Below are 11,804 nucleotides of genomic sequence, written 5' to 3' on the forward strand. Positions count from 1 at the left end.
TCCACGGCTGAATCAAAGCAGGATTGTCGCATTCGCATTCAGACTTTACATATCGCTATATCACGGTGTGATACCACACGATCTTGGTGCCCAAATGACTCCACTTGGATCACTCGTTTTGTCTGCCCAAATGCTTCAGCCTCAATCTTACAAAGACTGGACAATGGAGAAGAACGTGTGTACATGTATCCATCTCACCTTATTCCATACAACTTTCACACCAACTCTTGCGACCGATCGGATTTTAAGCCTTACGTCATGAATGCTTATTGGACAGTATCAAGTAAGAACTCAGGTTGCTGGTGGATGAATTTTGCTAAGGGCAACCAGTATAGTAGATCTCTATAGTAGTATTCTAGACCAGAAGAACCTCACTGTCGCACAGGAACTGGTCGTGACGTTCATAGATCCATAGATCGTTGTCACTCCGTTGTGAGAGGTGTACTCACCTTCCTGAAGACAGCTTCAATTCGGAAAAGTAAATTCACTGCTACTTCTACTCCCGATGTATTATTACTTTAAGAAAAGTCCACTAAACAGCAACTCCAATTATTAATTTCTAATTAGTGGTCGTATCCAGTAACCGTAATATTTCAAAAGCTCTCAAAGAGCTTCCCATTTTCTGCAGAAAGGTGAGAATTGTAAATCCAGAAGTTTATTTTTGATACTTAAAAAAATAAAAATCTAGTTATTGACCATAGTACGGAATCGTTAACTGATACTATAACTGGTATTGGAATAAAACAAACAAATTAATTTTCAAAGTTGAAGCAAGTGGAATGAAAGTGGAATTTATACGTACTTATCTTTTAGTATTACATCAAAGCGCAAAAAAATTGCCAGCTACGTGGCACAGTATATGAAGACCCTCTGGATAAAATATCTTCTTTTGTCAAAGACCAGCTGACGTTACGTAATTCCCAAAGAGTTATTTAATTTTCTGTTTTTCCAGTCCTCAAAATACAAGCATGTTTTAGGATGGCCTTCAGCTTCATTGAATTTTGGGGAAACGGGCTTTCTCCTCATGATTTTTGACTTGTTTGCATTTCAAACTCGTAAACCCATATCTGATTGGTCTTTAAAATGCTCTCCACGAATGTGCGATCAGAACTCGCGCGATCAAGCATATCCACAAAGATCTGTTTTTGGTACTCTTTTAAAAAAAATCAGCTTTATCGGCACGAGTCGACCAAGAACGCGTTTTCATACCCAAAATAAACTAAAATTATTCGAACCGACTTGCCATCTCTCTAACACTTGCCTGACGATTTTGGAGTAACATATTCTTCATCGGTAGAAGATGTCGCCGGTCGTCCAGAACGAGGTATGGAACTTTGCCATCTCCACCGTTCGTGATTTAGACCCACTCGTATTCTTGGCAATAACTAATTATGCGTAAAACACTCAAGCAAATTTCTCGTATTTAATCAGTTAATTATGAAAATATTTATCTCTTAGTAACTTTTAATCGGATTCCAATAGCTTAAGCAGCGGCTGTTGCCTTCAAAACAAAAGCTTAAAGCTTGTTTTCAGACTAGAAACCTGTCCATCTTTTCATCGACTTCCAAAAGGATATGAAACCCTTAACACCACCTTTGCTACCATCAGTATAGAAGCCAGTTATTTGATACTTCCAATATAAAGCTTACAACCTGTTTCGCTATGAGCATCCGCTTAATCACAACAACAAAGTATACAATAATGTTGTCAGCACAACAAATGCAACCATAAAACTTTCGACTTAAGCGAACATTATAAACGCTATCAAATTTATTTAATTAGAAATCTCAAAGGATGCATTGCAAACACACCCACCGACACCCAACCACGCTTGACTTACGCAATCAAGCACAAGTACACACATTGCAGGCACAGCCGATCGGCTGCAGTGGTTGCCACGCCGACACAACCGTGCCGAATAAAAGCGAGTGAAATGCTGTCAGCTTAATTGATGCGCTTTACAAGGGCAGGCCGCCGAGATGGCCGAGATATGCGTTGCTTTCCGCTAACGACGCTCAAATTTCAAAGGGCACAATGGCGCAATGGTAAACGAGGATGCGGCAAGGAGTCAAACAAACGGCCAGGAACAACAGGAAGCACGGCAAGCACATGGAAATGAAAAACATAAAACACCAGAACAAATTTCTACATTAGTGAATGTTGAGTGATAAAATATGTTGTAATGATATTGCAATGCAACAACACCAACAATTACAATAGCTAAGCACGAAGTCAGMGTGTGAGGCACAGCAGTGGCAACCACTCCGGCGGCCACCATCATCCACAACAAACAAACCACCAAGCGCACAAACAAACAGCCAAGTGGATGAGCATATCCAACCATCAACCAACAACCAACACCCAACAAGCGTCAACCATTGTGCCGTCCGTCCGTGCGTTGGCTGGTTATAATCAAGCGATATTCTTCGAAAACTGCGCATAAATTGAGTCCCGTGGGAGGATTTCTTCCCATACGCTGGCAGCCTGCCACCACATTACACTAACGGCATTATGCTAAGCAAGTTTATGGCCACGAAAACAACGCTGGTTGTCACGTGTTTGAAACAACAAATAACAATAGCTGCCACGCAACACAGCAAGGGATCATCCCTTAAGCTCGGCCGGCGGATAAATGTCGGCTGTGCTCGATTGAGGTTGATTGAATTGAGGGCGCAGCCTTGCGTTGAGGTGGCTTGATGATGCCGCGATAGAGTGCAGTGTGCAGCATTCGGACCGTCGCTGCACCCCGGAACTATGCTTTACAGTCGTATTTTATTGAAATCGAAAACTACTAAAAGCGTGGGTAAATTATTTTCTATGAGTTTGTTCAACGACGTTTGAATGCGGAAATCAGCAAAACGAAAGCAAATTTATCGGCGTTCAGTGGCGTAGTGACATTTTGGTAGAGAGGATTGCTCGCGCTCTTGCTCGTCTTCGTCTAAAAAAGTTCTTCTTCTATAAGGGATGTATAGTTTAAAGGAAGAGCATCATCGGAACACTGATCTTGCATAACCTCCCTCAGATTCTTTTACATAAAAACATTTCACTTGAACATTCCAGAAATTACCTGATAGTCGCTTTGTATTCAACAAAATTTTTCATAGAACAGTTCTTAGTGAGAGATCGAGATGCCAAGTATTATATTTTATTTCTTAAATATTTTCTTCTCTTATTTTCTCTTTTATTTTTTGGCTTTTTGTTCAAACTGTTTGTTGAAACTTGTATCTATCTTTCTCTATTTAAAAGAAGATATTCCAATTTTCCATTACACCTTCAACCAACCTTTTTGATTAATCTGGTTATAAAATATAGTACAACCTGTAATTTTGGTTACTTAAGCAGTATTGACGCTTACGTACCACAGTTCCATCTCGATAACCAAAAAAAAAAAAAAATTTCGGGAACTCTTCTATGCTTAAAATATGCGTTATCAGAATCTACTGAAACTCTTAAATACCATGGTTTGTTGTGGTTTATGAAATATATAGTAAGGGTACAATGGTGTTCCGAGTCTAAATTATTTGGAACAAGAACTTTTTTCAAACCATATAATCGATAGAAGACCTACATGTGAAACTTTTCTGAGTACATTGCTCTTCTTTAGCTTTAATTTTGTTGAACTAGTTTAACTGAGATTTTAAATATTCCGTTTATTTAGAAGACTTTTCATTACAAGATATTCAAGAAGCATTTCTCACAAAATGACTTCCGTACTTCAGAGCCTTAACATTTTTTACTTCAACCTAGTATGAAATTCTTTATCATACTAAAATGCATTATTACGTATAAGAGGGTCCATAAACCCCCTCTCGCACCCTCCTTCATAAGCCACTGTCTTGCACTACGAACAGAGTATGAGAAAGACGGTGTATGCACATATATTCTGTGAGGGATGCGATTTGTGCTCTAACTGCCGCTTGTTACTGGTGTTTGTGTGCTGACAATTGGCACATTGAACGAATCGCTTTCTATTGAATTAATTGCTACTAAACATTGATTGTTGCGGCGTTTTCTCACGCGTCGGCCCGAAAAGGTCGATTACGATTTTATTCGCACTCGAAACGGACACTCAATAACTGCCGGCATAGCACAATGCATTAAGTAAATATTCAACCAAAATGATTTACTGCCTTGGCACCCCTATCACTCCCTGCTCCGCCAACGAAGCGCTGCCAGTGTTAAAGTGGGTTGCATTTAATGTTGCTGCTGCGGCGACAGTCGACGGCTGCTGGCGGCATCAAGTGTCTGCCTGCATGTCAATTCCGAGGAAATATCACTCTTATAAGTTGTTTTGAAGTTGGAAATTGCGCGGATATGGGAAAATACTCGCCAATAAAACGCGCTGCAATTTGTTCCATGAGCCGATGACTTCGCTTGGGTAGTTGTTGTTGCCAAGCACTTTAAGCGAAGTTGTTGCATTAAAAAGTGATTTCCTTTCAACATCTGTGTATATTTGTTTGTACTCACTCACACATACATACATATATACAAATTTATATATGTCAATATTGCTCAATTCACCCGCAGCCGCAGTCACTCTTCGTTCCTTGTCCTTTATTATTTCGGCTTGATGAGCACTCATCAAATGTAGTCATGTAGTCAGTAGTGGCCTATTAGATTATAATTGCAATATTGGATGAGTGTATAGAGTAAATATACTCACACACATATTCATAAATTCGTTCGTATTTGATAAATTAATACTTTGATTGAAATAAACGCCGAAATAATTGCCAAACAGCAATTGCATTACAATCACAGCAAAATTGAAGGGAAGTACGCGTAACTGTAATTCGGTAAGCCTGTGAATAATAATTGAAAACAAATTAATTGATTTAAATTAATGAAATTCGCAAATGTTCGGAAAATATTGCTAAGCAGTTGAGTCTCTCCACTCAGGGAAACATTTTTAGCTTAGAGAAAATTTTAAATTTTAAATTCGGTCGGCTGTACACCATTAATTTAAATCTCATATATCTCATTTAGGTTGATAATTCAATTAGCATTTTCGACATATGTTTCCGACAAAGAAACAAATAAATTGTTTAAATAAAGAAACAAAATTAGACTAGGCATATCGAAAGTGTATGAGATGCTGTGTTCGATTCGCCATTTCTACATTCATTTCAGTCATTCAGCCTTCAAATGAACCTGAAGATGATTTTTCCATGAAAATCTTTATCATTTTCAAGTTGTTTCTCAGTCCAATTCAAGAATACACGACGATTCTGGGGGTCAAGCGGTTTCAGTTCTTGCGACAATTGGATCTTGTAAGGATGTAGGCCAAGATCCTTTCGCAAAATTCACGACAACAAAGTCACTGAGATGCCCAACGCTTGAGAACGACGTGTGGGAGACTGATTTGAGTCTTCTTCAATAGATGCGCCAGCTAACACTACGGGCACTTCTATGTCTCAATGGCACGGGAACATTTGGTACTGTGCCTGTGGAATTTGTTTAAGAAAGCTGTCATAGCTTCGGTTCTTTCGAAGTTTTTTTTTTGTTGCACAAACTGTTGGTTTCTTAGTCATTTAATTTTGTCGATTTTTCGTTCGAACTCATTAACATTTAGCCAATTGATTTTTTATGATTATTAAAAACTATATTGCTTAAGTTAGATGGCTAATGCCTTAGCTGGCAAAGAGATTACTCAGAGACTATTTATATCAAAGGTATTTGCTTTATATTTTCGCTACTTCACCTGGATGCCTAGCTGTACAAGATCCGAAGAGATTTTGCTTTGATCTCGCAAACCACTGAAAAGAGAGCGAACGAGCGAACAGCTCCCTAGACTTCTTCCGACTTTCCTCGTGCCAGAACAAACTTGCGACACTGCACAGCTGCTGTTAGTTGACCAAAACTTTCTAAGCTAATATGAGGCCTACCACAAGAAGCCAATAGAGCTCCTACCCGTTCTCATTCCGCAGTTATTGACACGAAAGTACGTATCCTAGAAAACTCATCAGCTCTACTGAATACCGCTGTGAGCAGACAACCAACCCCATCTAAACATAAAATAACTCTATTTTAGACCTAAGGCGGCATAGACATATCTCCATTAAATTGTTTTACTAATGAAGTCTTCGAAATCAATTTTCATATTTTCGGTTAAGCAAAGAAAAAAAAATGGCACTTCCGCTTTGAACTGTTGCTACTTAAACTCAATTGCTTGTGCAAATAAAAAAAAAACTATTGAAAATTTCAGACGACAATAGACTTCCGCAAAGTGTTTGCACGCATGCGTAGTTAAGAATGGGGCGGTTCGTTGGAAATATTGAAAGAAGGAAAGGGTTCCAATTTAGTGCGTATGCGGTTACTGCTAAGCAAACATTTGGGGCATATGCATTAGAGCGGGCCATTCACATGGAGCCAAAAAACTACAAAAAAAATCGCGTTTGCGGAAAATGCGCTACAGATGATTACATATAAAGAACTTTGTACGAAAGTCCATGTGTGTAAAACCGGTTAACCTTAACCTTAAAAAACCTGGTTCTATAGTTTTAAGGCGAATTATTTGAGGGATTATAAAACTTGGCTTCTCAGTTTTTGAAATATTCCAATGTAAATTAATACGTATGTACAGTTTAATATTCTATTTATCATTTGTCAGAATCGGCAAGATCGGACAACTATATCAGATATCTTCCATACAACCGATTATTAATTTATATTTTATAAATATTTTTTTTTTTTTTTTTTTTTTTTTTTTTTTTTTTTTTTTTCAATTTTTCTTTTTATCATTTAAATTTAGTAAATTATTGTGCTTAGTAATATTTAATTAAATAGATTTATAACTAATTTTTTTTATATACAACTAAAACATTGCAAAAGAATTATAAATCGTGTCTTCTCACTTCAAACACAGGTATATGAATAGAGACTGGAGGCGGAAGTGTCAGGAAGCGCGCTACATGGACACTTGAGCTGCCACAATCACAAGCCCAAAAGGTTTGCTATGGGAAAGGTTCACTAATTAACAAAACAGCTCGAAGACAGCAACGCGCTTTAGGTGCTCACATATTAGTATGTCTGTATGTAAGTAAGTGTCTAAGTACATAAATATCAATATTTGTGTTCACCCCTTTTTTCATGTGCCTGTTATAGTCTATAGGCTACTTAAAAGCCGAAGCAACATTTTTTATGATTTTATGGCACCGCGCTTGCTGCTTAAATCCGAGCCGCGACGTGGAGCGCGAACTCGATAGCTCTTTTGCTTTATTTATATATTTATCATTATGGTTTGTTTGTGTTGTTGTTTCCCTGTACTTTTTTTGCATATTGCCTACCTGGAGGCTCTGCGTCTACATTGCACACCTTACCATTTGCATACATTAACCTTTCATTTCCGCTCGGCAGCGACAACACATTCACCTTCCTTGACGGCTCTTGCTGCTGAGAGACGCTATGGCGCGGTGCAAAGTGGAGCGAAAGCAAATTAAAACCAAATGGCATTGTTAGTGTATGATAATGAATTTTCATATCAAAAGGACGGATTATATCATTTATCGGTTTCGAGTGTGTGAGCAGTGCTTTGGCATTTGTAGCGGTGTGTGTGTGTGTTTTTATTTTGCTGTCTTTTAGGCCTATGTGAAAAGTGCAAGACACGTGTGATTTTCTACAATATATTTACATGCATGTGTGTGCGTATATGTGTGTATGTATGCATATATAATGCATAGCTATGTGCGTGTGTATGTGTGCTTATACTCCACTCTAGCTGCCGAACGGAAGTGTTAGCGTGCTTTGAACTTGTTGTGTTGTTGCAACGTCGCTAAGCTGAACACTTGGAGCGACTGGTGACACAAGAAGACATTACAAATCTTAAACAAACACGCACACATACAAAAATGTAAGACTATACATTCGTAAATATGTGTGTGTTCTGCACACCGGTAAAGGGATATTTTTCGGCTTGTTACTATTTGCTTAGCGCGAACGTTATTATTTAAATGATTTGAAGACTTCCTGGGCATGCCAGACCCGCAAACACACACATACACATGCACAGATATTTATGGCTTTCAGCAATAATTAAGTAGCTGAGGTGAATGTTGTTGGAACCAAAAACCGGATGTGATTTTTATACTGATATACATATATACATATACATACATACATACATATATGTATACATACATGTCTTGCTAGCAGCAGCTCAGTGCTTTCTTACTTGTCGCTCAATTCTTAGAGTGCATAATCCCTTCATTGTATCCCAGTTGTACTTGCATATACGACCCGAAGTTATAATACCCTACACAGTTGCCTTTCTTACAGCAAATAGTATAAAAAAAACTTTTAACTATATTTTGAATGGCCAGTTTGTATGGCAGCAGCAGTCCATAGTGGTCCATAGTGGTCCGAATTGAACAATATATTCAGAGATTGATCGGATTATTCTCTATGACAATATTATAAGCAAAATTTAGTCAAGATATTTGGTCAAATAAAAACTTTGTCATACAAGATCTTGATTTGGATCGTTCAGTTTGTACCACAGCTATAAGCTATAGTGATTCGACAATAACAATATCAACAATTTCTTCGCAGATTGCATCACTATATTAGACCATGATCCCTGCAAATTTGCGTGCAAATATCTTCTCAAACGGAAAAGATTTCCATATAAGAACTTGTCTTAGAACGGTCCGTTGTATGACAGCTCTATGCTATAGTGGCCCGATACCGGCGATTCCGACAAATGAACAGCTTCTGGAGTAGAAAAAGACGAGTACAAAATTTCAGAATGATAACGCAAAAACTGAGAGACTAATACGCTCATATAAACGACGGTTGGAAGGGCACGATTATGACGACTCAGCTCGTGTTTAATACCTACGATCTTTATAAGATCTCCCACGATTCTCTTAGAGAACTTAACATACATATGTATCCTGTTAAGGGTATAAATATATGTCGATATACATATGAGTAAAACTTGTATATAATATAAGTAAAAGCCCTCCCTCGACAAACATTTATTTTGAAATTATGCAAATCCACGTGACAGTGACACTGCTGACACTGACTGATATGCGAACACACACACACACATACAGACATACGTAGCGCATACACACACTCTTGTGAAACGGCTTCAAAGCAATCTCCAGCGACTTAATTGCCTTCGCAACAGTCAAATAAAAGCGAAAATGCCTGCATTTGGTCATTCACTTGAAAAATTATTCCCACAGGTTTACTTCTGCCGGGTGTGTGTTTGTTTACACGCACACATGTTCGCACACAAATACACATGACCGTTGGCATTTACAGCCACTGTTGCAAGTCACTTACCCAGCCTACGGCTTTGTGGCATTCAATTAGAAGTGTCCTTTCCGGCCAGCGAAAGCGATAGCGAACTGATTACTTTTGTTTAGCGAAATAATTGTTCCGGTTTTTAACTCACAACATAAAAACGCACACACGCTTACGCAAGGCGTTGGCAACACTCACAGATACAGCAGTTGCTGCCTTTCAATGCATATGCAAGTTGCAGCGCCATTGTAAAGCGTGATTGCCTGCAGTTTTGCACACCTGCAGTCATAAGTCAGGCTATTTATTGCCGATGAGTGCTTTCATTTCACAAATTAGCTTTTTTTTTTCTTCATTTCAATTTTGTTTAAATCTTTTGCAACCCCTCTGTTTTGGGGAGAATCCGTGAGGTATGCTAATTCAGTAATTAAACTTTGTTTATCAACGGATATAATGGAAAAAAAAGTTTAATATGTTGTGTAGCGTGGGGTTTTTATAAAAATATATAAGAAGTAGGCTTGCCTATATACAGTTGGAATCGAATTATAGATATCTGAAAAGTATTAAAATCTCAGATTGAACAAGATTTGAAACTATCTATATCACATATAATACTACGTTCTTAGAAGCTTCGTTTTCTCTTGTATCCAGATATATTTAATATCCCGGTTCGCTTTTTGTGGAAGTTTAGTGTCTTACCGTAAAAATCCTCTAGATCAAATGAAAAAAAAAAAGAATTTGTTGTGTGGCGTGAGATTTTTATAAAAATATATTCGAAATTGAGCTACTATGAGCAAAAAAATGGTTAAACTTTGTTCATAACTTTACAATTCTTATTTTATTCTTCAAAATCTATGTCGTTCTCCTCAAAGTAATCCTCCTTGGCCCCACGATATTCGGCCTCATCGCCAGTAATAATACGTTTCATGACATCCTGATAGTCGGAAGGCATTGTTTCACGTTAACTTCACTTTCACTTCCGATATTCCAAAGATGCCAGTAAGAACTCTATCTGCTAATCGCCGATTCTCAAGTACCAATTTCTTTATATTATTGACGTGTTGATCAACACTCGTTCTCGAGCTTCTTTGAAAATTTTGTACTGATCAAAAACACTTGCTCGCGTCAAAGAATTATTGAAAGACTTTTTCTCCATTTCGAACGTTTCGGCACCAGAAATTTGATTCCACACATAAAATTTAATGGAACTTATTTGTTGAATAATTTCACTCTTCGTAAGAATCGTCGAATGCTCTTTATACTTGTACACTTCTGAAAGACAACCGTATAATCATTACTTTGATGTGAAATTTGACACAAATATCACTGCCAGTCATACGAACCTAGCAACAAATAATAATACGACGAGTGGGTTTCCGCACGAAATTTAAATTAAAACGTGCTCAAAGTAGTATTAAAATCATCAAATATTGCCACGTTTTGCTCTCTTTTGAAGGGGGTACCATAAAACATGTTTTCGTCGAGAGCAGGTTTTTAATAATAAAGCGTCTTTCATATAAGCTAATTTAGTAATCAATTTATTTTTTGTATATGGATACTCACTGCAAATTATTGCTTCTTCTAATAGTTAACAATCAATTATGGAACACGACAATTACATATCCAGCACAGCTTTTAACTTGAGGCAGTTACACGTGGATATCAAGGTCTTTGTAAAACTAATGTTTCACCTTTTAGATGATAAAAGCATTGTGGTTCTTAACTTAGTCATAATTAAGTATTTCTTGATTGTTCTAATGCATTTTTATAGCTACTAACTTGCAAACCAAATTGATCTGTAGATAATGCCCAAAATAACAAATATTTTATTTCAAATGGCGGAAATCTAATACCAACTGATTTTATGTATTTAAAACACCCACGGGAGTATAATAGGTTTCGTCGACAGAAACGATTCCTGGCAAACAGACTTCCCTTTTACATTATATACATACAGAAAAAAAATGTTGCTGGATTACATATGTATAAAAAATCTCAACGCTATGTTTTCGCTTCGTTGTAATATAAAACTAATGAAACCCCTATATATATAATAAGGTATCAATGATATGACTTTCCACTTATCCACTTTGGCGATCTTGCGATCGCGCTTACATATCAACTTAAACATTCAATAGTCCCACAAATTACTCAGAAATACAAAAACATTCTATAACACTAGCCGTATTTAATTTTATTTCAACGCCATCTTTTACTTTCTTATTTCAGATATGAATGGCCCACCACATACACCACATCTCTTAAGTCTGTCAACCAGAAGAAATATATCAAACAAGATTCACTCAATTTACAACATTTTTATTTTATTTGAATAAAATTCGCAAAATATTATATAAAAATAAATAAATAAAATTATGATTTTTTGATTGTTTGTGCTGTTTAATTTTAGTGCTGTAAAAACTGGTAAGTATCCGAAATGAAAAAAAAGTATGAATAGATGAAAAATTAAATAATTGTATTATTACCCTTTTCCATTTACGCAGGCATCGTATAAATAATTTGTTTGATAATTGCTTTTTGTGTTGTTTCTTAGT

General features: G+C 37.0%; 1 long non-coding RNA gene across 2 annotated transcripts in view; it reads left to right on the forward strand.

Annotated features, from left to right (window-relative positions):
- Positions 1-11,580, forward strand: part of LOC108969070 — a 216,708-nt gene extending 205,128 nt beyond the window's left edge. For both annotated transcript variants that reach the window (XR_001993379.1, XR_001993380.1), the window contains 2 exons: positions 6,866-7,039; positions 11,479-11,580. This is a non-coding gene — a long non-coding RNA (uncharacterized LOC108969070). The remainder of the gene's footprint in view (positions 1-6,865; positions 7,040-11,478) is intronic.
- Positions 11,581-11,804: the final 224 nt, after the last annotated feature.

This window comes from Bactrocera latifrons, unplaced genomic scaffold (genome assembly GCF_001853355.1).
Source record: "Bactrocera latifrons isolate USDA-ARS-PBARC rearing strain unplaced genomic scaffold, ASM185335v1 scaffold_24, whole genome shotgun sequence".
Classification (NCBI taxonomy): Eukaryota; Metazoa; Arthropoda; class Insecta; order Diptera; family Tephritidae; genus Bactrocera; species Bactrocera latifrons.